We start from the raw sequence: 27577 nt of genomic DNA, 5'->3' as shown, positions 1-27577 counted from the left end.
CAAAAAAACTATTTATGGAAGTATCAGAATTCTGTATCGAAGAAAACAGATATTTTAAGTTTAAAGAGACAATATATACACAACTAAAAGGATTACCGATGGGATCGCCGACTTCACCAGTGAATTCAGATATCGTAATGGAGGAATTATTGGAAAATACAACTGCAAAATTGACTAGAACACCAAGATGCATTACCAAATATGTGGACGACCTATTCGCTATTATAAATGAAAATGACTTAAAAAGTACACTTGACGCATTAAATTCATTTGACAAAAATATAAAATTTACAACAGAACTGGAGGACGACGGAAAATTACTTTATCTCGACACAATTATTATTCGACGAGGAAACCAATTAAAGCTCAAGTGGTATAAGAAACCAACATCTACCGCACGAATCATCATTTTTTATTCAAAACATCCAACAAAGATGATAATAATACAGCAATAGGCTATATACGTCGTATGTTACAAATATCACACGACACTTAATATTAAAAAGTAATGACTTTCCTGACAATGTTATCAAAACCTTAATCAAAAGAAGTTTATCACAGACGAGTCAACGTGAATCCGAAAAAACAAAAATATTCAAATCGCTAGCATATATACCAAAATTATCAGAGCGTCTAGCAAATTCGGACAAAAGAGAATAAGTGAAGATAGCTCAACAACCACAAAACACATTGAAATATATTTTTAATAAAACCAAATTCGAAATTCCTAAAAGAGAAAAAAAAATATTGTCTATAAAATCTCTTGTATTGGAAACCAAACAGAATCATGCAATAACGTATATGTGGGACAACGAAAGCGAATTTAAAATCTCGACTAGCGCAACATAAATCCGACTTTAAATATTGCCATGGAACTATTAACCAAAAAACAGCATTAATGACACACTGTGCAACGAAGAACCATTTTCCAGACTTTGAGAAAACGACGATACTCCAACAAGAAAACAATTATAACAAAAGATTTACACAAAAATAATGTATGTAAACAATGTTTTTATGACTGTTTGTCAATTGCTATTTTATTTTATTTATGTTTCTTTATATTATTATAGTCAATCCTGAAGACGGTTACAGTAGGTAACAGAAATATATTGAAAAACTCAACAATTTTGAATTTTTATACAAAATTGGACCTCAAGCCGGCAAGCAAATTATTTATTTAAATACCTTTTTTTTATTTTATTTTATTTTGGTTTATTTGATTTTATTTTGTTTTATTAAATTAAATTTTATTTTATTTTAGTTTGTTTTCTTTTTTTTTATTTTTGATTTTATTTTATTGAATATTTTTTCATTTAGTTAAACTAAATTTTATTTTATTTTATTTTTATTTTATTTTATTCTATTGTATTTTATTTTAGTTTATTTTATTTATTTTCATTATATGTGAACCGGCCTATGAAAAGGTGGCTTATGACTAATTTCTTTTTTGAGTCACATACATATATTATTTTATTTTATTTTATGTTATTTTCTCTCATCTTATTCAATTTATTTTTAGTTTATACACATGCAAGTGTGTGAGTGTGAACAACTACAGAAGTTCATGCATAAAAATTCACTCATACATAATGGCCGTAACGTGGGATTATATATTTTGCTAAGTGAAAGAACAAATATTATTTTTGCAATACAATAATAAAAGCACAAAAATCTAAAACCAAACAATTTTTTTGTTTATTTGCTCTCCAGGTTGAAGTCAGCAAAAAAAAAAAATAAATGTAAGGCGCGAAAAATTTTTGAGTGCGAGTGGCTATATACTGCAGCTTGTAATTTTTTCTAGCATTAAATTAAAGAAACCGCATGATAAGAGGCCACCAGCCTGAAAAATCGTTTAGTTCCGGACGGCTCGGAGAGATTTATTACGAAAGTGTTACAAGTTTTCGTTATAAAAATTTTCGTTAATGAAGGTTATCAATGAGTTATCGATACCTTTTCGATGAATTGTGAATTTTGTATCGAAAAGTTATCGGTTTTCTATCAAACAGTTGTAGATTTCTCATCGATTTGTCATCGGAGTGTTACGGATATCGGGAGTATAGCTACTGGAGTTTTGGATTAGTTGAATAAGAGTAACAAATGTGCTATAGATAAAAAAGGTTAAAGATGAATCATCAATTTTTATCGACGAGCTATTGGCCTGTTAACGATAATTTGTCCATTTCTTATTGAAAATTTATCGAAAAGTTATAAGAGAAAAATTGTTAAAGAGTTATAAGAGAATTATAAGTTGGCTAAGCAATGGTTTTCAGTGCGTTAGCGATTTTTCACCGACGAATAAACGATTTGTTATCAAAAAGTTATCGATATGTTATAAAACAGTAATAAATTTGTTTTCGAGAAGTTATCGATTTGTCCCATTTCTCAAGGTATAAAATGGAAAGCAGGATTTGACCCTGCTACAAGGGACATAATAATTCTCATGCTCAGTGGCTGCAGAGCTAGAGGGTTGCTCCAGCGGTTTCCTAACAATGCTTCCCAATATGGATACGACAAGAGGTGACAAGGTGAGGTTTCCCTCAAGAACGGATTGGCTGGCCGACAAAGTTCACAAAGAGACCGTAAATTCACTCAACGTTGACGTGTCCAAAATGATCTGCGATGTTGGTGCGGGTGTTTTCTGCGAACAGCGCAATATCCACCGATTTTTCAAACTAAGCTAATATCTTCCAAGCAGAGATACTACGTAAAGAGGGGGTTCTGTTTAAGAGAATCGACAGGGCTCAAAGCATTCGGTTCACCATAAACGTTCTCGGAGGCCTGGGTACGCGGTCACAGCAATACTTATGGCAATGAAAAAGCGGATGAACTAGCAATGGCCGGTGCATCGTTAAATACCTTAGAGGCAGTTGCCGTGCATCGGCTACCTTCATAAATAAAGAGTGATCAGCAAGCAAACATAGATGACTACAAACAGAAAAGAACAGAGTTTCTACTGAATATGTCTAGAAGAGATATTCTGGATCACATCAACCATAATGAAAAGTGCAGGGGCTGTGCTGGTGACCGTTTGTAAGGAGATAATCACCCAATACCTCTGATAGTGCGAAGCCCTGACAAGCATGAGGTTTCAAACTCTAGGATGATTTCTTCTACCCGACCTAGGGGCAGTGTCAAAATGCTCCATATGAATGACATCATAAGGTTTATTGATCTAACCAAATGGCTTGAGTAAACACACAGTATACATCATAAAATTTGTTGTTGGGGTTTGTGTATCAAAATGGTGCCTAAAGCGCTACTTGGGTCTGGTCTCTTTGGCCGGGTAGCACAGCAACCAACCATTCAACCAAAAGGTGTTAAAAATCCAAACACAATCACTTTCATTTTTTGAATCGAGAATGGGACAATTTGATAATTCACTGACTAATTCTGTTGAGTCGAGTATAAATCAATATATATCCGTCCAGGATTCCTGATATTATAGCTCCTGCTCGGGCGCCATTAAACCCTGGAAATAAGAAAAGCCCATCACAAATGGCGCCTGGACAGGGCTTGTAATTTGAGGAATCTTGGGCGGACTGAATTTGACCCCGGCATTAAGAAAAAATCCATCACAATATCTTTAGTTGCATTAAATGACAGCCATAAAAGTCCTGCGCTTGCTCTATTACCATCCACATTTGCTTCTGTGACTCTACACATCATGGGCTCCACGAGGCGTCCGATTTGAATTTCTACCGTAAGCATGGCTGTATTAATATTTATGGAGTTATACTTGCAACTCATATGAATGTGCACTCATAAATATTTGCTTGCCGCAATGTCAAAATATAAGTACACGCAAGTGTATGCTCATCCCATATCAGCCTTACAACTGCCTTGCAAACTTTTCCATTGTCTTGCTTTTCCTCCTTTGCTTTTCAGATAATTAAGATCAAGTAGTAATACGACCATCAACGCCATTCAAAATCCTTCAAACACAACTCAGCTTCCTATTAAGTTCCTATTTCTATTCAGCTTCTACTTCTCTTCTTACAAAGACCTTCACCGCAGGCATATATGAATGAATGCATAAATATTGAAAATATAATTTGTGTTTAGTATGATGAGATATTGCAGAAATGCATTTGTTAGGCTTACAATCCAGAATTAGAGCTAGAGATAGTTGGCAAAGTGCATGATGATTGTGAAGCTTTTAGTTTAACTGCGTTCCCAATTAAATTTTAGTCTGATGAAATGTTGACGCTAATACATCTGCCTAATCAATCTGCTACAAAATATTATGAATAATTAGTAAGACTTTCGATTACTAAAGACCGCAAGACCTGTGAAAATGTGAGACAGCCACGGTTTCGCATTACTTTTTGAACGACTACCTCAGAACTCTTTACCAAAATGAACCCAGAGGTCATACTGGATATGCATAACATATGTCACAAAGACGGACTATTCCTCGAGACATGGAAAAGCAGTAGCTTGTGTTTCTTGTTCAAAATAAGAGACCACTGGTAATACTATGGACACATTCTGTTTACGTGAAGTCTTTCTTGACCGCCAGTTCAACCTAACTTAACCTAGTGGAAACTTCGTCAAGGATAGCTTCTAATAAACTGCAAAGAGGGATATGAAAACAACACATTTATGAACCACAAATATTTGCGGTTGTATATAATTATGCACAAATTGATACATTGATGATACATTAACTATAGCATTATGTTATGGTTTCATGCCAAGAAGTCGCGCAAACAAATTTAAATCGGACTTCTAAATCCTGCTGGAACGATGGAATAGGGGAAGAACGTCACAAAGGAAAATAAGTCCAAACCAAATGGGCGTCCAATCCTTTTTTCTGTTAAGGAGAGGCAACCTAGTCATGAGTCTTGTAGACTTAGTTTTTATTACCTTGCTTTTTGAAATCAGTACAGCGCATGACTGTGGTCTCAACTATGCTGTACGGGATAGTTGCTAAAACCGCAACGGTGTTCTGCCTCCGACCTCTTGAGTTTCTTCGAAATGTTTTACTTTATATTATTGTGGTCCAGTCTGTAGATTTTTTTCGTTCAACTGCAATGAACTGCAATACTCGTCCTATTATAGAAGGCAATATGCTTTTTGCCTTTTTTATACATTTGTGATCTTTTTGTTATCGATTTGATATCGACAAGGTATTGGATTTTTATATATTTGTTATCAATTGAGAGCTCATCCACAGCTACCGATCGGTAGCTTAACGAAAAAATGAAGTGTTTTGAGTTTGTTATCGGAGTGTAACTGATTTGCTTGCGATGAACTTAAGGAGTTTTATCCATTTGTTATCAACGAATTATCAGTTTTTATCGAAGTGTTGTCGTTGTGTTATCGACAAGTTATCGGTATCTGTCGAAGTGTTATAAGTTTTTTATCGAATTTTTAACGGAGTGTCATCAGCCTGTTCACGATAGCAACGTTATCAACAGTTGATCGGTTTGTTATCATAAATATACCGACAGCACTTAAAAAAAGATATGTTACTTAATTCTTAACGAACAACTTTCTGAAGGAGATTAAGCTTCACGCGAGCTTGTTATTCTGAGCTTTTTTGATTATTTCGATTTGCAATTCATCGCAGTTCAACAGAAAAAATAATTCTAAAGAAATACGTCCAACGTCGGGCGCAAATAAAAATTATAAATAAGTAGAGCTTACGAGATTAAAGATCACGAGATTCTTGAATCCCCGAGATTCTCGGATCTCGAAATACTCGTAAAGCTCGCGATATTCTCGAATCTCGAAATACTCGTTAAGCTAGAGAGATTCTCGACATTGAATTTAGCCGCTGTAGTAGTATTATATATACTCTGTTTTTTATTACTTGGACTTTTTTTCATTATCTTGCGTTGGCTATGACGTTTCAATCAACTCGTATGTTTAAGTTTTTTTTTATAATATTTTTATTTTCCAATTCAAAGGCATAATTCATAAATATCCATTTTTTAAAACTACGCGTACAATATTTAATATTTCCACATGAACATTTAATAATATTTAATAATATTTACAATGCCTCCAGAAAGAAGCTGCAACAGAAGCGAATATTGGTGCCAATTGCATATGATGAAGATACTTTCCAATGGTGGAACGCCAGAAAATTTAAATATGCTTTTCTTTCCGAGCGAGCTAGATCGTTTCTTTGAATCCCTGCAGCTTAAGTCAAATCCGAACCTTTCTTTTCATCAGCGTACGATATTGTTACGGCTAAGCGAAGCTCTTTACTGCCAGAAAAGGTCAATATGTTGGTATTTTTACATCAAAACCAAACATATATTGACCACAAACCAGGACTACAAATTAGATATATATTGTAACGAATGTTAGCAGCACTGAGCGATGCTATCGTCTCTAAGCCGATGCTAACCAGTGACGTGAATGCACATCAATAATTCAATCACTATGTATCTACATAAACGAATAAATAATTGCGTCTACACATATGTACGTATACGAACATCTGAGCGGCAATGCACAAATACATGCATATATCTTATCTCAGTGGTCACAAGAGAGGGCAATAATTTGTGCACGTAGTTGTGGCTGGCGATTTTGTAGCCGAAACAACTAGTAACTTCTGGAAATCGAAGAGCCTAGAAGTATGCAGCGTAAACTATAAAAGCAGTGCAGGCGAGTAAGAAGTAATTCAGTTTGATTTGAATTGTCAAGCAGTTACGAGTAAGACGATATCTAGCGAGCAATAGCACTATTATTTTGAAAGTCAGTTTCCTTTAAGCTATCAGTTTGGTTATTAAGCTATTCGTTGCACAGTTTGAGTGTTATTGTGAAGTATTTTAATAAAGGCCATTTTTCCATTTTCAATATTAGAGTTATTTATTCAACAGTTTAGTGATTCGAACTTAGCAGAATATTGCAAATAAGAAGATTTGCAGAAAATTCGTTACAATTGGTGTCAGAAGAGGAATTGTTGAATAAATTCCGAAGATTGGGAATACAACTTGGACATGGCAAAGTTCAGTGAATTGAAGATCCAGCAACTGAAAAAGGAGTTGGAGAACCGTGGATTAAATACAACCGGCAATAAGATCGAACTTCAAGCACGGCTACGAGAGGTAATGGAGTCGCAAGGAATTGATGTGGACGAGTATGCCTTTTATCCTGATGGGGACGAGACAACAACAAAACTTGAAGAGAAAAATGAAACATCGCAGACAGTTACTAGCACAGACTTGAACATGATATTGGCTGCAATAGCTGCTCAAACATCGACAGTATCATCGATGTCGTCACATATATCATCCCAACTAGAAGCACAAGAAACACGTATGTCAGAAATGTCGACACAGATTACATCGAAGATTGAAGCACAAGAAACGCGTATGGTAGAAATGTCGACACAGATTACATCAAAGATGGAGACACAACTGAAAGAACAAGAGGCACGCATAACAGTACAACTCGAAGCGCAAGAGGCGCGTATATCATCAAAACTCGAAGCACGTATGGACGAGAAAATAACGCAGTTTGAGGAAAAAATCGAAGCCGAGGTGGATGCTTTGAGAGGTCGTATACAAGAGTTGCAATTAAACCGCCCAGCTGTTTCAGCAAGCAATCCAAAGGTAAAAACACCATCCTTTGACGGTTCTGTTCCTTTCCAGGTCTTTAAGCTACAATTTGAGAAGACGTCGGCAGCTAACAACTGGAATGCTGAAGATAAAGTTGCAGCTCTGTTCGTGGCATTGAAAGGGCCAGCAGCCGAAATCCTACAGACGATTCCCGAAGGAGAGCGGAACAACTATGACGCATTGATGGCTGCTATGGAACGGCGATACGGAAGCGAACACAGGAAACAGATATTTCAAATAGAATTGCAAAACCGCTACCAAAAAGCTAACGAGACTTTGCAGGAGTTTGCTTCGGACATTGAAAGATTGGCTCATCTTTCAAATGCGGATGCACCTGTGGAATACACGGAAAGAGTGAAGATTCAGAGCTTTATAAATGGCATAAGGGATGTGGAAACGAAGCGGGCTACATACGCAAACCCAAAGCCAACATTCGCAGAAACGGAGTCACAAGCCCTGATTCAGGAAACAGCGTCGCTTCTGTGTAAGCCAGTTTTCAAAGCACGCTGTGTGGAAGTAGAAAGGCCAGAGTGGGTAGACGCAATATTGGAGGCGCTGAAAGGATCGCAAAAGCGGAGTGAAAAAGTTATCAAATGCTTCAAATGCGGGAAGTCCGGTCACATTGCACGTCACTGCGATCTTGGCCTTAATATTCCAACAATGTGGGTGGGCGTAATCGCAAAGCTGGAGGAGATGAGCAAGAGCGTGTCGAATGTAAAGAACGAAAACTTGCCCCGGCTATTGAATGTCCTATGATATCTGTGTTGCAAATTGGTAGAAAATCGAGCAGTCTTACCGTCAGAGGCAATGTCGATGGCGAGGAGCGTGTACTGACTGTAGATACGGGCGCATCTCATTCCTTGATTCGATCTGAATTAGTCAACAGGAGAGTTAAACCGTTACCTGGAGCAAGGTTGCGTACGGTCACAGGCGAGTATAACCAAGTCCAGGGAGAAGTGATATGTGAAGTACTGATTGGGAAGGTCATGGTTTTACACAAATTCGTTGTGGCGGAGATCGTTGATGAAGTCATATTGGGAGTGGACTTCTTGGTTGACCATGACATCAAGATCGATATGCAGAAAAGGGTGATGCTTTATAAGAACCAGGATGTGCCAATTAACTTCAGTTTGGAAAAAGGTTTCAGCAGTAATCGAGTACTGGTGGAGAAAAGTCAACAAAGGCCACGAAAGTCAAAGGTAAAGGTTGATGAAACGAATGGGCCAAACAAAGCGAAAAAAAAAGTACCTGCGACAAAAACACCGGCATTGACAAACCCTAATGGACGCACTAAAACGACTGCAAGAATTTTGCAGGAAGCATGCAAGGGTGGTTTCAAGCCATCGCGCACTTCTGTTGGGAAACGACGGAACGATACTGTCAAGCCAATCCGTCAAGCGCAAGCTCTGCGAAGTAGTTCATTGGTCAAACAACAGAGTGTGAGGAAACGACTAAGGATAATGAGTAGTAAGATCAAACGCAGGTACAATGAGAACAATAATTCGGAAGGGTTCTTGGAGGGAGATTTGGTACTGTTAAACAACCCTCTCCGGCGGAAAGGTGTTCCAGCCAAAATTCGGTGCATTTGGGAAGGCCGCATACAAACCATTGGGAAACCACGAAATAGAAAGGTGGTTCATTTGGAGATGCTAGCGGCGTTTAGATCGAGAGATTTGTCTGATCGGGACGATCAGACTTAGGTGGAGGGCAGTGTAACGAATGTTAGCAGCACTGAGCGATGCTATCGTCTCTAAGCCGATGCTAACCAGTGACGTGAATGCACATCAATAATTCAATCATTATGTATCTACATAAACGAATAAATAATTGCGTCTACACATATGTACGTATACGAACATCTGAGCGGCAATGCACAAATACATGCATATATCTTATCTCAGTGGTCACAAGAGAGGGCAATAATTTGTGCACGTAGTTGTGGCTGGCGATTTTGTAGCCGAAACAACTAGTAACTTCTGGAAATCGAAGAGCCTAGAAGTATGCAGCGTAAACTATAAAAGCAGTGCAGGCGAGTAAGAAGTAATTCAGTTTGATTTGAATTGTCAAGCAGTTACGAGTAAGACGATATCTAGCGAGCAATAGCACTATTATTTTGAAAGTCAGTTTCCTTTAAGCTATCAGTTTGGTTATTAAGCTATTCGTTGCACAGTTTGAGTGTTATTGTGAAGTATTTTAATAAAGGCCATTTTTCCATTTTCAATATTAGAGTTATTTATTCAACAGTTTAGTGATTCGAACTTAGCAGAATATTGCAAATAAGAAGATTTGCAAGCAAATTCGTTACAATATTAATAATCTAAAATTAATAACCCATATTACTGTTTTCTTTTTGTATAACTTTATACATATATGTATGCATATTTATCAAATTTTATGTGTTGCATTTTATTTTTTAATTCATAAATAAATGAATTTGGCTTATTACTTGTCTCGAAAATGCTTGCGAGAATAACGATACCCGAGATTGAAACGAGAAATCGACTTCTCGAGTCTCGAAATTCTTCTCGTTTCTCGCAAGATTCGAGCTCTCGAGTCACGAAATTCCCGATTGTGTTCGAGAAAAAATCATAATATATAATACTGTCAATTCAGCAAATAAAATAAATGTCGAAAATCTCGCGAGTCTTACGAGAATTTCGAGATTCGAGAATCTCGCGAGAAGGCGAGAACTCGCGAGAAATCTCGTCTCGAACAAGTTTGAGAAACCGTAAGCTCTATAAATAAGTAAAAGCTCATGCAACTATCTAAAATGTTTGATTACAGACGATGTGAAAGATTTATGACACAAGTATCTAGAATTTACTTCAAAAATTTCTAGAAAGGGTTTTTCAAATATCGATGGTCCCCAAGGCTATTCCATTTTTCAGCTGCGCTTTCCAAAGGAAGAACAGAAATGTTTGTATTTAAGACCACTTCAACTCAATCCTTAATTGTTCAACACATTTTGAAGCACCCTGTGTAACAAAATATTCATTCCAAACATATTTCTATTCGCCCTACTTAAGACACCCGTTATCTAACGATTCCTGTCATTTATCTATATAAAACTCTGAAATTAGAAAGCTTTATCCTTTTTGGCTCTTACATTGTCACACTACACACCTCATAATACCTAACTTCCTTTCCTCTTGCTCCTAATCTCTTTCACTCCACTGCCATTTACCTTTAACTGCTGGCCTTGTGTGCGCTTTATATATTTGAAATCATTTTGGTAGCCAGCTTAGCATGTGGTTTATATTATTTTAAATATGTAATCACACTAAATGCTTTTCATTATTATTTTCAAACACACACGTACACATTTCAATAAATGTGCAAGTCCGTTATAATATATTTGTACGTATAAATGAATTTGTTCGCCCTTCACTCATATGTATGGGGTTGTTTTAATACTTGAATGCAATTGTTTGTTAGTATGCGTGCAATTACAATAATTTTTCTAGTATACATGTAGGGATAAACCGGTTTTGTCCGAAGCATAGCAATGAGATAAAAACGTGCCACAAGCATTTGTTATTTAGGAAAAAACTAAAAATTGTATGGCTCAGACAAAAGTTTACACAAATTTGTAAGTTGATTATGCTAGTGGTGTGGGTATGTGCGCACATAAATATGCAGGAAAGTTCTACTTTGCTCTAGCGATATTTAATATATTAAGGTATTTGACTATGAAAAGTTTTCTATTTCTAGTCAGTTTTTATTTCTGTTATTAGTTTCCTTTTAAAATTCATTTATTTAAATAAATTTAATTTTAGAAATTAAGAGTACTGTATTTCAAAACTTTACAAGTTTTGTTAAATATTAAATAACAGTTAGATTGACAAATTTTCATATGTTTTCATATGTTTACCTATATGTAAATCAAATAAAATTGATTAAACAATTTTTTAGTGAAATATTTTCAAAAATTTTAAAAACAATAAATTAAAATAATTATACTGAAATTTAGTTAAATAAAATTGATTTTGAAATTTTGTAGCGATATATTTTCAAACATTTTAAAAACATTTTTCAAGTGCTTGAAATCTGTAAATTCGTAACAAACTTTCCCAAAAGAAAGATTAAAAAAAATCCCGAAAAATTGTTATACTTTTAAAAAAACTGAAAACTAATGTAAATTTTGGTAAGAAAAAAAAACGTCTATACCAATTGATTGCAGGCTCTATATACCCGGCAGAATTTCTTCTCCGAAATTGATTTGTCTACATTTCAAAAGTGAGCCTCGCTGCTCCTCTTCACTCTCTATTCTATTCCCTTCAATTTAGCTTCCGTTTTCTGCTTGTTATTTTCAATTCCCGTTATCTTCCACCTCTCCAGAATCTGTTCTCACTTCAATTACCACCCTCACTTCCACTCCACATCCCACTCCCACCCCACTCTTATTTCTAATTCCCATTTCTTTTACCACCCCTAATCCTACTCCCACTAACGCTCCCATTCCTGCTCCCACTACAAAAAAAAATTTCTGCCATCTCTCTCCCCCTCCTCCTTATCATACTAGATCCCTGTCTTTCATTCGTATCTTCCCCCCGCTTTCGCGATTTGATTCTCACCTATTCCCACTCAGTTCCTTTCCCTCTATTTTTCTTCATCTTCCTTTATGTAGGTTCCTCTTCTTCATATCTTCCACTCGCACTTTCTTCATTTCTTACTCACAGTTTTTTTGCTCTTCCTCTCTCTAATATCTTTCTCCTCATCCTTCTCTTTCTCTCCGTCTCCAATTCCCGCTCCTATCTCTTATTTGCCTTTTTAAGTCTATGGTCTTTTATACAATTCTCCCTTTCCCTCTTGCTCTTGTTTCTTAACCATCACCCATTGTAAAAATCTGGTTAAAATTTTGGTCTATATCTGCGAAACTAACGCGGGGTTTTAAATATTAATCTTGTCGAGGAGGAACTCTGTGCCAAGCAAATCGCTGCATAAATAGGATATTCTCGAATAGACTGGCCACTGATTCACTGTAGAGTAATGTTTCTCAAACATTAACTTGGTAAAAGAATTACCCCTGTACTGAATTTCAAGCAAATCGTCCAATCAATTTGATTTTTTCGAAGAGGTCAGTCCATCGTTTATTTTCTGAAAATATAAATCGTGAACCTAAAGTATCTTCCAATCCCCTTGAACAGACAAACAGTATTTCATCAGAATCGGTCCAGTCGTTTAGAAGGAGTGCAGTCATAATCACAAGAATTAAAAAAAATTTAGTTCTTGTGTTTTTTAATAAGTTTTTTGCTAATATTTCCTTATTATCCTTCCTTGATAGTAAAATAAATTTCAATATTTAGTTTTGAGCACTTAAGCATAAATACTGCTTTAATTTACCGAAGTATATGATATATTAAAAATAAACTAAACTTTTGGGAAGACTTATTTAAAAAAAATTGTATTAACAAAATTTTACCAATTTCACACAGCAGTTTAATGACTTAATTAGTCAAGTTTTCTGAATTACTGCCCTTATTAAATTCAATCGCCAATTTCTACAGCATGAAGCTTCGTTGTGATACCACATAAAATAACTCTAACGTATCTATATCTACTTAGAGAATCCTTGCGTTGCAACAATATCGTTTCTAATAAGACCGGTCTCAAACTTGGATAAATCCGCCGGAGATCTCGACTCACTTACGTCCGAAATACTTACGCCTAGTTCTGGCAAAAGCTGTTCTATTAAGCATTAAGTGACTCGATGAGTCCACCTCATCATCCTTCATACAGCTGCAGCAGAATGGGGTTTCCAGTATATTGAAACGTACTGCAAGGATTCCAATTGGACAGTGCCCTCTCAAAATCCCAATGATCATATGGGTTAACAACACCTGGTACTGGATTCGCCTTAACATAAACTCTTTAAAAATAGTTTATTCATTAGCTTCATAAACAAACTTCCGCTCTTCTGCTGTTTTTTTTTTCTAACAAAAACTGTTTTTTTCTAATTTAACGTAAATTAAAGGTTTAGTTTGCTCAATTACGCGTACAAACATCTGAATAATTAAACGAGTTGAATAAAACATAACTAAAAAGTTTTGTTGCGGCTTCCTTGCGCATCTGGATCACTGCTGCATTGCATAATTTTTGGTTAATTATTTAACAATTTTCAGTCATTTCCAGGTATTTAGAGTTAAATGAAGCCGCAGGTCATTTATAGAAATTTAAATCAAAATTTTTTTTTTCGTGATCGATTTTTCCATTCTAATTACAAATTTTGTGACTATGCAGCATTTATTCGCTAGTAAAAACACATTAGTTTGTAAATTTGCTTAAATAAGTTTTTTGCTGCTTTTATCAAATTATTTATAGCAAATATTTCTGTTCGATAAACAGAATAAATACTGACTATTCGGAAGGTGGGGCTATATATTTTTTACTATGTTCATACAAATTCAAATGTAGGTACATAAGTGTGTTGGTGGAAATTCATCATGAGCTTTGAGTAGTTCAAGCTAAATATAGCGAGCAGTTGTTGTTGTTAGATGAATCTTGTGGACCTTAGAATCTAAGGTACTGTTACGAATCTTGGGAAATACTTCATTATTTTGCAGCTTTTGGTAACGTTCGAATCATTGAGCTATCGAATAAATAACTCAAATACTCAGTATGGCAAAATTTTTGTTTGTTTACAACTCTACTGTAATAGTAGTACAATTACAATACTCGCGTACTATACTTATAGCGAAATACAATCAAACTGATTCCTATTGCTCAGCTTGTGCTGCTTTTATACTATCGGTTAACTCGTTTTCCCTGGGGACTTCATCTTCTAATAAGCGTTCGCATTATAGTCCTCACCGTCACTCCGAAGAATTTTCAAATATCTTTTATATTTATAGGGAGATCTATGACTCTAACTAACCCTCTTCTATAGTCCAGTAAGTAAACTTAGACTTTAGAATTTAGAGGGAAGAAATTCATGTTATTCAGCTGGCCGATCCTGTAAGGTGTTGGTTATAGTGATCCGGAACGGGAAATTAATGATCTCTTAGGGGACTTAATAAACTCATGGTCCATTTCGTACACATTTTTGTTTAAACCAAGTCCATTGTATAAGAGTCAGGAGTACAAAGATCTATTTATTTCTTGCTCTAATTTTGCAGAAATAACGGACTTTACTTCAGGGGACTGAACCAACAATATCTTATGAAATGCTCAGTGTGCTTACCTAAAACTGACTTGAACTGTTACCGCCATACACATTCCTACGAGCTTTTGCCATTTCGTTCGGATTACATGTATCTCTTTTATTTTCCCTTTATGCACCCACACTTATATTTACTTTTTAATCATGTCAGAGATGTTTACAAAAGCTCCTGAAATCCCCAACTGCTGCCATGTACTGATTTAAAAACAGCAAGAATTCAATTTATACTTTTCGCATTAATAGTTTTCACTTTTGAAATTAATTACAAACCCGCAGTTTGCTGATGATGTAAGTAAAACACGAACATGAAAACAAATTATGAAAAGAGAGTGATCATAAAGAGTAGAGAGTGTAGCTTGTAACGTAGCAAATGCTACGCCACAATATCTATTTCCCATTTAGCGCCCACCCCTAACATTATACTTTCCATTTACTGCCCACCCCTAGTATTATATGTACCGACATACAAATACATACATACTGGCCCAACAACCATCGCGCAAGCACTAGGCAAGCCAGCGATGGTGAACGCACAATGCTTGGGAATTTTCGTTCGTGGCGCGCTGTGCGCGACAATGCGAGCATAATTCTCAATATGTTCTTAGTTACATATGAATATAATGATTAGCCGGAATACACCAGGCACACTTCGCCGTAGGTAAGTGAAGTGCGTGTCGGCCGCCATCGGCGGTCGACAAGGGGTGCCCTCTGGGTTGGGAGGGTGCGTTACAAGGTCGGTTCCACCGATGGTACGCCCCCCTGCTTATCGGACGCCCTGCCGGTCTACCCACATTTCCCGTGAGTAAGACGGGATTTACACCCCCTATTACTCACTGGAAAGGTAATGCACGAGCAGTCTTCTCGGGTAGGAAAGAAACCCGTCCCAACGCCAGTGGCGGGGCGGATTTCCCCACTACCCTGGCAGACTACCCGAGCCAATATAAATACATTCCAGGGACTCCCTTTGGGTCGACGGGGGGTAAAGTTACAAGGTCGGTTCTGCCGATGGTACTTCCCCCCGGCCTATTGGGCAGCCCTAACATTTTGTAATCATCTCCTCTGAGTAAGACGAGGCTCACCCCCCTATTACTCAGAGAAAGGGTAATGCACGAATATACGGCTCAGGTAAGAGGGGAACACGTCCCAACGCTTGCGGCGGGACAAACTCCCCTACTACCCTAGCTGAATACCCGAGCCAATATATTGTGGTTAGGTTAACTAGCCTCGTACTAATAGACACTTCGCCGTAGGTACAAAATCACCACAATCCCTATCCTCGGACATCCCATCCCGAAGTGTAGCCACCACCGTCGTCATAGCTATTTGGTGAGAGCCACCGTCACTCAGTACTCTCTCCTCGGGCGTGATCCTAACTACCGCAGTCATTACTACCGCCGTTATCACCCCTTAGCGAGAGCCACCGTCGTCTTCACCATCCCAACCACCACTTAGTTAGCACTCTATCTCCCTCTTTCTGTGGAGAGCCGTAGTCCTTGGATTAAGCTATATTGTCAGCGACACTACCTAGTGAACATCTCTCTCTCCCTATCCCTCTCTCCTGGATTCAAGGTTGTGGATATTTTAGACTGAGAGCCCGTGTGTGTGTGTGTTTGAAATAAAAACACTAATTTACTGTGTATTTATTTAGGTGGGGGAAGTGGGACCTCCATCCGACTCTGGATTGACTTGAGCATAACTCAGCCTTTGACCAAACCCACCTCATAAGCTGTAAAAACAAAATTAACAAAAAACCAACAACAGCAAGTAAGGAAGGCTAAGTTGGGGTGTAACTGAACATTACATACTCGCTGAGAGCTTAGGAGACAAAATAAGGGAAAATCGCCATGTAGTAAAATGAACCTAGGGTAACCCTGGAATGTATTTCTATGACATGGGTATCAAATGGAAGATATTAAAGAGTATTTTAAAAGGGAGCGGCCATAGTTCTATAGGGGGATGCCATTTCCGGATATCGCTATAATGATGGACCAGGGGTGACTCTAGAATGTGTTTGTGCGATGTGGGTGTCAAATGAAAGGTATTAATGAGTATTTTAAAAGGAAGTAGGCCTTAGTTCTATAGGTGGGCACCTTTTCGAGATATCGCCATAAAGGTGGACAGGGTTGACTCTAGAATTTGTTTGTACGATATGGGAATCAAAAGAAAGGTGTTTATGGGTATTTTAAATGGGAGTGGGGCTTAGTTCTACAGGTCGACGCCTTTTCGTGATATTGTCATAAGGGTGGACCAGGGGGGCTCTAGAATTTGTTTGGACGAAATGGGTATCAAACGAAAGGTGTTAATGAGTATTCTAAAAGGGAGGGACCTTAGTTCTATAGGTGAGCGCCTTTTCGAGATATCGCCATAAAGGTGGACCAAGGGTAACTCTAGAATGTGTTTGTACGATATCGGTGTCAAATGGAATATATTCAAGAATATTTTAAAAGGGAGTGGCCATAGTTCTATAGGGGGACGCCATTTCCGGATATCGCCATAAAAATGGACCAGGGGTGACTCTAGAATGTGTTTGTGCGATGTGGGTGTCAAATGGAAGATATTAAAGAATATTTTAAAAGGGAGTGGCCATAGTTCTATAGGGGGACGCCATTTCCGGATATCGCCATAAAAATGGACCAGGGGTGACTCTAGAATGTGTTTGTGCGATGTGGGTGTCAAATGGAAGATATTAAAGTATATTTTAAAAGGGAGTAGGCATAGTTCTATAGGGGGACGCCATTTCCGGATATCGCCATAAAAATGGACCAGGGGTGACTCTAGAATGTGTTTGTGCGATGTGGGTGTCAAATGAAAGGTGCTAATGAGTATTCTAAAAGGGAGGGGACCTTAGTCTATAGGTGAGCGCCTTTTCGAGATTTCGCCATAAGAGTGGACCAAGGGTAACTTTAGAATGTGTTTGTACGATAAGGGTATCAAATGAATGGTGGTAATGAGAATTTTAAAAGGGAGTGGGCCTTAGTTCTACAGGTAGACGCCTTTTCGAGATATAGCCAAAAACGTGAGCCAGGGGGTTGTACGATATGGGTATCAAATTCAACGTATTAATGAGGGTTTTAAAAGGGAGTTGCCCCTAGTCGTATTTGTGAAGGCGTTTTCGAGATACCGATCAAAATGTGGTACAGGGTGACCCAGAATATCATCTGTTGGATACCGCTAATTTATTTATATATGCAATACCACGAACAGTATTCCTTCCATGAATCCAAGGGCTTTTGATTTCGCCTTGCAGAACTATTTCATTTTCTTCTACTTAATATGGTAGGTATCACACCCATTTTACAAAGTTTATTCTAAAGTTATGTATACTTTGTGTCAAAAAACCAATCCAATCAGCATGTTTCATCCCTCTTTTCGTATTTGGTATAGAATTATGGCATTTTTTTTAATTTTTCGAAATTTTCGATATCGAAAAAGTGGGCGTGGTCATATTCGGATTTTTAACACCAAGATAAAGTGAGTTCAGATAAGTACGTGAACTAAGTTTAGTAAAGATATATCGATTTTTGTTCAAGCTATCCGACCGGCCGAGCGGAAGGACAGACGGTCGACTGCGTTAAAAACTGGGCGCGGCTTCAACCAATTTCGCCCATTTTCACATAACACACTTGTCCAAATACCCCAAACAGACTTACATTTGCAATCGGAATGTCTCTTCCAACTGGAACTGTTATGGAATTGAAACTTACCGAACCATGGCTAGTGGACGGTTTATTTGAACATTTTGGACAGTTTGCGCGTGTAACGTCTGGTGCGTTGCATCCATAACAAGCATAAGTCGGCTTTGTTGCTATTGCATTAGCAATTGCTTGTGTTTGCGCTACCTTAGTTTCTTCATTTTTTTTTTTAAACACGCTTATGCGCTATGCCCTTTTTTTGCGACGAAAGGCACATCGTACCGGACCACTTGCGTTGACAACAGCTTTATCAGCGTTCACGGTCGACATTTTGTATTCGCGCAGGGTCATTTCTGCTTCTCTAGCTTCTGTCAACAAATCATCGAATAAATTAATGCGCCTACGACAAACCCTGCCCTGATTCACGCCAAAAAAAACGTCGATTTGGACGGATTCTCTCGGAGCATCCGCTTCTGCGATTTCGCATATATTCGCCAGTCAGGTTTAGGGGGACAAAAGGATTCTCGCAACATACGCACAACATTTTCAAAAGTATTAGATGCCTGTACACCGAGCCACCATTCTGCAGCGTCACCCTCTAAAATCATGGGAAGACCAGTGATAGCGTCAGCATCACTTATTTTTTCTACAGCTTTAAAAATAGTTACGGCTGCAATGGACTCGTCAACTTTTGTGGAATCGCGTTCACCTGCGTAACGATCAGTGCAAGTGCTTACCGAACCACTACCTATATTGCATCGGCTTACAATATTCATAAGCTCTTGAAACTGTTCGGGAGTCAAATGAGCCATATTATTGTTAATAATATTAGTTCGCTTTGCAATTCCTTCGCTTCGGCGATATGTATTTAAACTACTCGAGAGGTTTGCCACGATGTTGGGCGCCAATTATATGAGTTATTTCCAAATAAAAGGGAGGAATGCGGTTCGCAACGAATATTTTTTTAGAATTAGGAGTGAAAGTTAGGTGAAGTATAGTAAAAACTTCTCGGGTGGACGAAAATCGCAAAGTGAAAGATGATCGCTCAAGAGCGCTTCTTTTATAGCAACACGTGCTGAGCTTTTAAGAGCTTTGTGTATTCTAGTTTCAAATGTTGTGCTTTTGCGTATCGTAACTAACATATGTTGTTGAACGTATTGTAGTGCTATGAGATTAACAGGGTTGTCGTTAACAACTAATAGTACTAACTGAGCACTTATACTACTAAAAGTAATTACTTATACTACTAAATTGTACTTGTGCTACAATTTCTTTTTTCGCCTAGATCATTTTGATATATAGAAGTTTATATCTATCCCGATTAATTTATGCCGTTACGGGGTACCGTTATGCGAAAAAAATTAGTATACTCTGAGTATAAAGAGAGCATAATAAAATGAAAAAATGTAAGCTTAAAAAAACTTGTACGAAATGAAGGTTATATCTTATAACCGGTTGCAAAATATAATAAGACAGTTATTATTAAAATCAAAAGCTATCATCCAGATCTAGGTTAGGTTGGGCTGGGTTAGGTTATGAAGGCTTGCGTGTGAGCTTTCCACACTTCAACTCAGAGTGGTTTTTGCGAGTGCCCTCAGTGAGTGCCTGGCTACTGCCAAATGGTTCTCAAAGAAACAATTACGTTCTCGGATAGACTTACGTAGGAGTGAAATAACCGCCTTCCCAATGTCGAAAAATAATGCGGGCAGAAATTTGAGCTGTACTTGTTTGCAGTTCTGGGCATTGGAAGAGAAAGAAATAAAACCTGTAAGTACTCTTATTGATTTGTTTAGCTTTAGAAGGAAGCTAAGTTCTTTTTCTATCCAAACATGGCCATAAGGACTTTGAAATCACACAATAATCCCGGTTGGTCTTTCCCCTCGCTTATGTCCATATTACGATATTTTATGTCTGCTCTAGATGATTGTAAGCTGCAATACATATTTCTTCCAATTGGGCGAAGGTTATAGCAATTTAAAATTGGTCCCTCTTTATTGACCTCCTCTGTATTATTTTAAGCGATCAAAGCTCAACATTACGTCAATAAGTATAGCCAATTTGATTTATCCTATAATTCTGTTTAAGAAGGACCCTCGATATTCCCTTAGCAGGAGATTGGTAAACACTCCTTCGATGCCAGGAAAGTCTCCCGAGTATGGTCAGTAGAATGAGGCCTTCTATGTTGACAGGCGAGGTAAAGCATGCAGTCGGCTATATTAATTGTATGAATCTGCGCAACAGCATAATTGGGTATAAAAAATCCTGAAACAGTAAAAGCAAACAAATTGCAAAACAAAGTTGCCTCGAAAACTTGTCGAGTTCGCTGCAAATTCAATTATTGAATAAAATCACGCTTTATGAGCATTATAAAGTGCACACACAAGCACCTGCATTTTAAGGTGCACATTTGTTACTATACAAAGAGTGATTGGAATTCTATCTCTATAAATGGCACTATACTTTTATACCATTTTCTCACTTTTCTTTCCTTTGCTTTCTTTTGCTTTCCATGAACAAATTACTTGATTATCCTTTCCTTTCCTATTCCTTCCTTTCCTTTTGCTGCCATTAATTTCCTTGCCTTCCTTTCCTTACCAGTACTTTTCTTTCTCTCCTTTCCCTTTCTTTACTTTGCTTTCCTTTGCTTTCCTTTTCTTTACTGTCCTTTCTTTTCCTTTCCCTTCGTTTCTTTCCTTGCTTCCCTCTCCTTTCCTTTCATTTCCTCTTATTTCCTTTCATTCCCGTTACACCCTTTTCCTTTCCTCCCCTTCATTTTATTTTACTTTATTTTATTTTATTCCATTCTATTTTTGTTCACTGTTTTTTTATTTTTTATAAAATTTTTTTTTCTAATATTTTTTTAAATTTTTTCAACTTGTTTTTTAAATTTAACAAAATTTTACATAATTTAATTTTCTTTTATCATATATATTATTTCTAATTGCTGTTTTTATGTACGTGTCCCTTTTTCCCTTTTATTTGGAATCCAAATCTATAAATAAATCTTTGGTGGTAAAGATGGAGATTCGGGCTATTAGCGAGCTTTGGGCAATTTTGGTCGTAGTGCTTTTGTTTAGCACAAAGAAATCTATTTGTACTATGGCACTATTGTGAATATTTGCACTGCATTTCCGGCAGTTGCTACCTTACACCAGATGTCCGCACAAGTTGCAAGTTTTAATGGATTGATAGAACAGCTCAATTCTGATGATATTTGATAAGGTAATTTTATATTGGTTTCGCAAGATGTGCACGGGGCCTGCCCGTTTTCTCTTATTTTATTTTACGCTAATTTTCTTTATTCTCTTTTATTTTATTAAATATTATTTTTCATTTGATTTTGTTTTACTTCATTTTATATTATTTTGTTTTATTTTATTGTATTTTATTTTATGTAATTTAATTTTATTAAATTTTATTTTATTTCCAATTATTTTATATTATTTTATTTAGCTTTATTTAATTTAATTCTGTTTGATTTAATTAAATTTTTTTATTATGTTTGATTTTACTTTATTTTATATTATATTAATTTATTTTATTTTATTTTGTTTTATTTTATTTTATTTTATTTCATTTGATTTTATTTTATTTTGTTTTATTTTATTTTATTTCATTTCATTTTATTTTATTTTATTTTGTTTTATTTTATTTTATTTTATTTTTATTTTATTTTATTTCATTTGATTTTATTTTGTTTTATTTTATTTTATTTCATTTCATTTTATTTTATTTTATTTTATTTTATTTTATTTCATTTCATTTCATTTTATTTTGTTTTATTTTATTTTATTTTATTTTATTTTATTTTAATTTATTTTACTTTATTTTATTTTATTTATTAGTTAGTTGTTGCAACCAACAAAACGGATAAATACTCCAACTTGAATATTCTCAATTGTTTTGTAAACACTTCAAATATCAGTAAAAAAAATTGTAAATTTACTCATTTTTGCTAACTCTCGCGCTATACTTCCAACAAAACTATTACGTGCATACTCTTCAATCGGTTGCTGACGAGGACTATAGTTTGGCCGCAAAACTTTCAACTTGTCTATTTATATATAAATTACATTCATTCACACAGCTATACACACACCTTGCCATACATATACGCATAAAACAGCGGCAATATCTTAACTCTACTATTAAGCCACCAGGCAAATACGCAATTAATGTGCACTTGCCACTTTCATCAATTGCTGCATTTTATGTGCATATTTGTGCAGATTGGTGGTTATATGAAACGGGAATTTGTGCATTAATTTGTTGATGGTGTTATTTTTGTTATTATTATTTTGCATTATTTTTGTTGGTGGCTTTGATTGCTTTTGTTGCTGTAACTGTGCTTTTACTTTTCACGCCATGACACCTCTTCACACCACTTACACATACACACATGCACAATTATCTACACATATGCAAATATGTTGTAACCACCACATTAAATGTACTTACCACAGTATAAAACACTGATTGCCATTGCCAATTTGAATCACCCACTCGTTCATTCGCTTATCGTTGTACACACACACACACGCGCACGCATATTTATGTTCAATGAGAATTTAATTAAAATTATCTGCTCACGCATATAATTGGGATATTAAGTTGCTTACGCATAGTAACATAATAATATTGCATTTAAGAAGAGTTTGAATCATGCATTAGTAGAACTAGCCGCTTGCTGGTAAATTTTAAGTGATGACTGGTTGATATAGGGTTTCAAGGGGTTGGCAAGCGCAATACAAAGCTTTGTAGCCTTAAGGCTTCCGCAACCCAATTTTCAACCTCACTTATGCGAGGGAAATCCTGTTACAAATATGAAAGTGTCATGCACATGTTTAGAAGGGGAGCTCTGGCGACCCTAAGTTCCTCATGATGTTAGGGGGTTCCCGAGATGTTCAGGCTAGTACCTTTATGGTGCTTTGTTACCGGAATGTACTGGATCTGTATCCGGAAAAGGACCATCAATATCGATAACACTCTCCAAAACCTTCGGGAAGTGTCTTTATCGTTAATACAACAACAAAAATCTACTGGTTCATATATCTTTTGGACTGAATAAGTTATTGATGTGTAAGCAGCTTTCCTAATGGTATGGATGAATCCTAAAGGTAATCGTAAAGTGTAAAGTATAAGCGTAATCTTATTTTTTGTAAGTAAGCGGTATAAAGGGGATATATGCAGAATGTAAATTGAGGCGTAGTAAGTGGTATTGATATGCTATGTACAGTAATACAGAATGTAAGCATAGGTGCAGTCACTACATTTTTGCGCAATGTGGGAACAATGTACGTGAAAGAATTGATATGAGCGAAACCAAACAGCAAATCATGGCAAGAAAAGGAAGGGGAAAGAATGAAATGCAAAGGTAAGGAGAGTAAAAGAAAGGAAAGGAACGGAAAGGAAAGAAAAGAAAAGAAAAGTAAGGAAAAGGAAAAGGAAAGGAGAGGAAAGGAAAGGAAAGCAAAGGAGAGAAAAGGAAAGGAACGGAATCGTAACGAAGGGAAACGAAAGGAAAATAATGGAAAGGAAAGGAAAGGAAGGAGAAGGAAAGGAAAGGAAAAGAAAAGACAGGAAAGGAAAGGAAAGGAAAGAAAGAAAAGGAAAGGAAAGGAAAAGAACGGAAAGAAAAGAAAAGAAAAGAAAAGAAAAGGAAAGGAATGGAAAGAAAAGGATAGGAAAGGAAAGAAAAGGAAAGGAAAGGAAACGAAAGGAAAGGAAGGGAAAGGAAAGAAAAGGAAAGAAAGGAAGGGAAGGGAAAGGAAATGAAATGAAAGGAAAGGAAAGGAAAGAAAAGAAACGAAAGGAAAGGAAATGAAATGAAAGGGAAGGAAAGGAAAGGAAAGGCAAGAAAAGGAAAGGAAAGGTAAGGTGCGCAAACGGAAGGAAAACCGAAACCGTGATTGCGACTGTGACCGGAAAAAAACCGGAACAGAAATCAAAAACTGAACTGGAACTGAAAAAAAGCCTGAAATTGAACCGTACCGGACCCGAATCCGGGACCCGAAACCAAGCCTGGAACTTGAGACGAAACAAGAACTGGATTGGAACTGTATCCGGAACCCCCTATACCGAAACAAGTATATGTTTCGGAACCGAAACCGAACCTGGACGTTATTATACCAAATTTTTATATTTAAAGGTTTGCTATCGATGGGTTATCAGGTTTTAATAGGCGTGCTATCGACGAGGTGTAGACAAGTGATCGATTTGCTATAGTAGTTTTGTACATTATTTATCGGTAGCAAAGGTTATGAATGAGTTACTGCTTTATTCTAGACGAATTATATTTTTTCTATCAAAAGATTATCGACTTTTTGTCGGAAAGTTATCGAAAAGCTATCGATTTACTATCAAATATTTATAGATTATTATAAATTTGTAGGAAATTTTTAAAGGAGCACGACGCTCATTTCGGAGGTTATCACGCCTTACATTTTTTATTTTATTTATTATAGATTTATAGGAAAGTTAACGGTTCTTAATTGAAATATTATCGATAAATTTTAAAAAAGGTATTGATTTGCTATCAAAGAGTTTCCGATTTGTTATCGGCATGCCAACTATTTTTTATCGAAAAGTTGTGGTTTCGTTATCGAAAAATTATCGATTTATTATAAAAAAGTTATCGATTTGATATCGAACCACACGAGTAATTGGTACTAACACAATTTTTTGTTAAATATTAGTTTACATGGTTTTATAATTTTAAATTTAAGTAACACTTATCAGAGAAATGAAGCTTCAATTGTAAGAGCTTATCATCTCTTCCTGGCGACGAAACTGGTTTCCTGCAAAATCTATGCAATTTCATATCTCACCTGTGCTTAGTTGGTTGCTCTGGCGGTGGGTCACTAGCCCCATTTCAACCAGTGAAATACACCAGACAAAATAGGTTAAACGTAGGGAGCAGTTCCCGTCGTGGTATATCCCTTATGGGGCTGAAATTCTTTCTTTGGAGGATTTATATGAACGGGGTTTTCCGAAGAAATTCATTTTAATACAGAAATACACCGGAAAACCTCCATGCCAAGATTTAATATGACATCGTCAAAAGCTTTTGATTTACTGCTTTAGACCTCTCTCTTCCTTCTTCTAAATGTGGGCAGTGCCCGCCTATTTTCCAAAATTTTACAAAATTTGTATTACCTGTCAAAAAGTCAGCTTACATTTCAGGTTTTATCAATTAATCGGTCTTTGATAATGAATCATCGCATTTTTCTATTTTTCAAAAATTTCGTTCTCGAAAAAGTGGGCGTGGTTATCGTTCTCTTTGGCCCATTTGCAATACTAATCTATTTTAAGACCAGGCGACAGCACTGGTGATGCGAAGCGTCATCTGTTTCTTACACGTCGTAAAGAGAGTGGCCGTAGATTTGGTCGGTGATAATACGAGGTTTCTTGGGATGAATAAACCAGAAATACTGTGGAGATAGCTACAGTCGTCGCAGTGGGAAATGATAGTAACTCCTTATAAAGGGGACTGCAGTGTTGACGTGTAGAAATTAGACAGAAGCTGGGATAGAACACCACCCTGTTACACCCACTGTCCACCTCAACTACCCGTGGCGAATCCTATTTAATTAACAGTCGAGGCTCAGGCGACCCCATACTCCTGACGGATCTAGGGGGTGGGAGTGCGGAATGGCCTAGAAGGTTGAATGTGGTCATAACAAACCATCCGGAGATGGTAGGGCTAGTACCTTTATTGTGCTTCTTACCGGATCGTACCGAAAGCAAAGGACCACCAACATCGACAGCGCTCCCCAAGGCCTTCGGAGAGTGTCCTTATCGCTGCAACAACAACAAAAACCCACTGTTTAATTCCCCAAGGTGTTTTAAGGTTTCATTCACAAATTGAACTGACGCTCGCGGACGATTCAGATAATTTGAGGTCTATATTTTAAGACAAGGAAGAAGGGGCTCAACTTCTATGCTAAAGCTTTTGACAGGTCAAGTGCTACGAGCACCGTGCTACGATGAGGTTTCTGTTCGTAAGGTATCTGGAAGCTTATGGCTTTTAGAACGGTGTTAGTGCTACGTATTTTGAGGAAACCATGCAGATGTGTTGCTAAGCGAATATATTCGAAGTGAAATAAGGGAGCATGACAGTTCTTCGCTACTGGCGAGAGTTGCGATATCGGCCGACATGATTCACCTTCGTTAGCTGGTTTCCCAGGCTGTAGTAGTGGAATTATCCTTGCCTTTTTCCTTGGTATGGCTTAATCAAAATATTTTTCGATGCTGATAGTTTTGATACATACCTGGCCTTTACGTACTGCTGTCATATTACCCTTGTGCCTAAGTACACGCTGGGCATAAAAACAGTTTCAGTCCAAAATTTTCTCTGCTGGGTTGGTATCCAATCACAAACCTGTGCAATTTATTTATTCATACACCACAAAGATCTTTTATAACAGACAAAGGGGCAAATAGAGCAACGATTTTGCAATGCCAACCAAAAAATATCTTATAATTATATCCCCTCTATGCATACATAGACACATAATAATTGCATGTAGTTAAAGTGCATATGTGTGAATGCAGTAATCAAAGAAACTTAAGTAACGTCGGACTTATCTTAAATATATTTTTTTTGAACCATGACCTTCATATGAATCAAAGCGTTGTTACATACTTACTTTCATAAGTGCACAGTTAACGAGGCTTGAGTTCTCACAAAGTTGAATGTGATACATTGCTCCTCCCCCACCTCTTGTTTGTATCTCTGCTCGATGGTGGAAAGTAGTGGAAGTAGATGAGGGAGAAGGCGAAAGAACCGCATTCGATAAGCATTTCAATCAGTGGAAATAAATGATAAAAATTCGCTTTGCACAAAGGATTTTTTAATAAGCAAGAATTCATGCTTCCCTAATAAACGAAACCGGTAAAAGTCCCTAAAAAGGTTGAAACATCAAAGTTTCACTTAAAAAATCTTGTACCACCTTCATGGGGCCTTGAATTTAACTCTCCCTCAGGCTAAACGGTCACTGAAGTACCTTCCAGGCAGTAGTATCAGCCCTCGTGGAAGCCACACTTAGGATAAGGACAAACAATATCGGCAACGAAGTCTTTTTTTTTCAGCGACAGCCACACTGCTATCAAATCTCTACGCTCTTACTCGTTCAATACTGAACTAACACTAAACTGTAGCCAAACCATGTACACCTCACATCGGTCCCCGAGCACAGAGATATCGT

The sequence above is a fragment of the Eurosta solidaginis genome, unplaced genomic scaffold (genome assembly GCF_040869045.1).
Source record: "Eurosta solidaginis isolate ZX-2024a unplaced genomic scaffold, ASM4086904v1 ctg00001023.1, whole genome shotgun sequence".
NCBI lineage: Eukaryota > Metazoa > Arthropoda > Insecta > Diptera > Tephritidae > Eurosta > Eurosta solidaginis.
Note: the sequence above shows the minus strand (reverse complement) of the source record.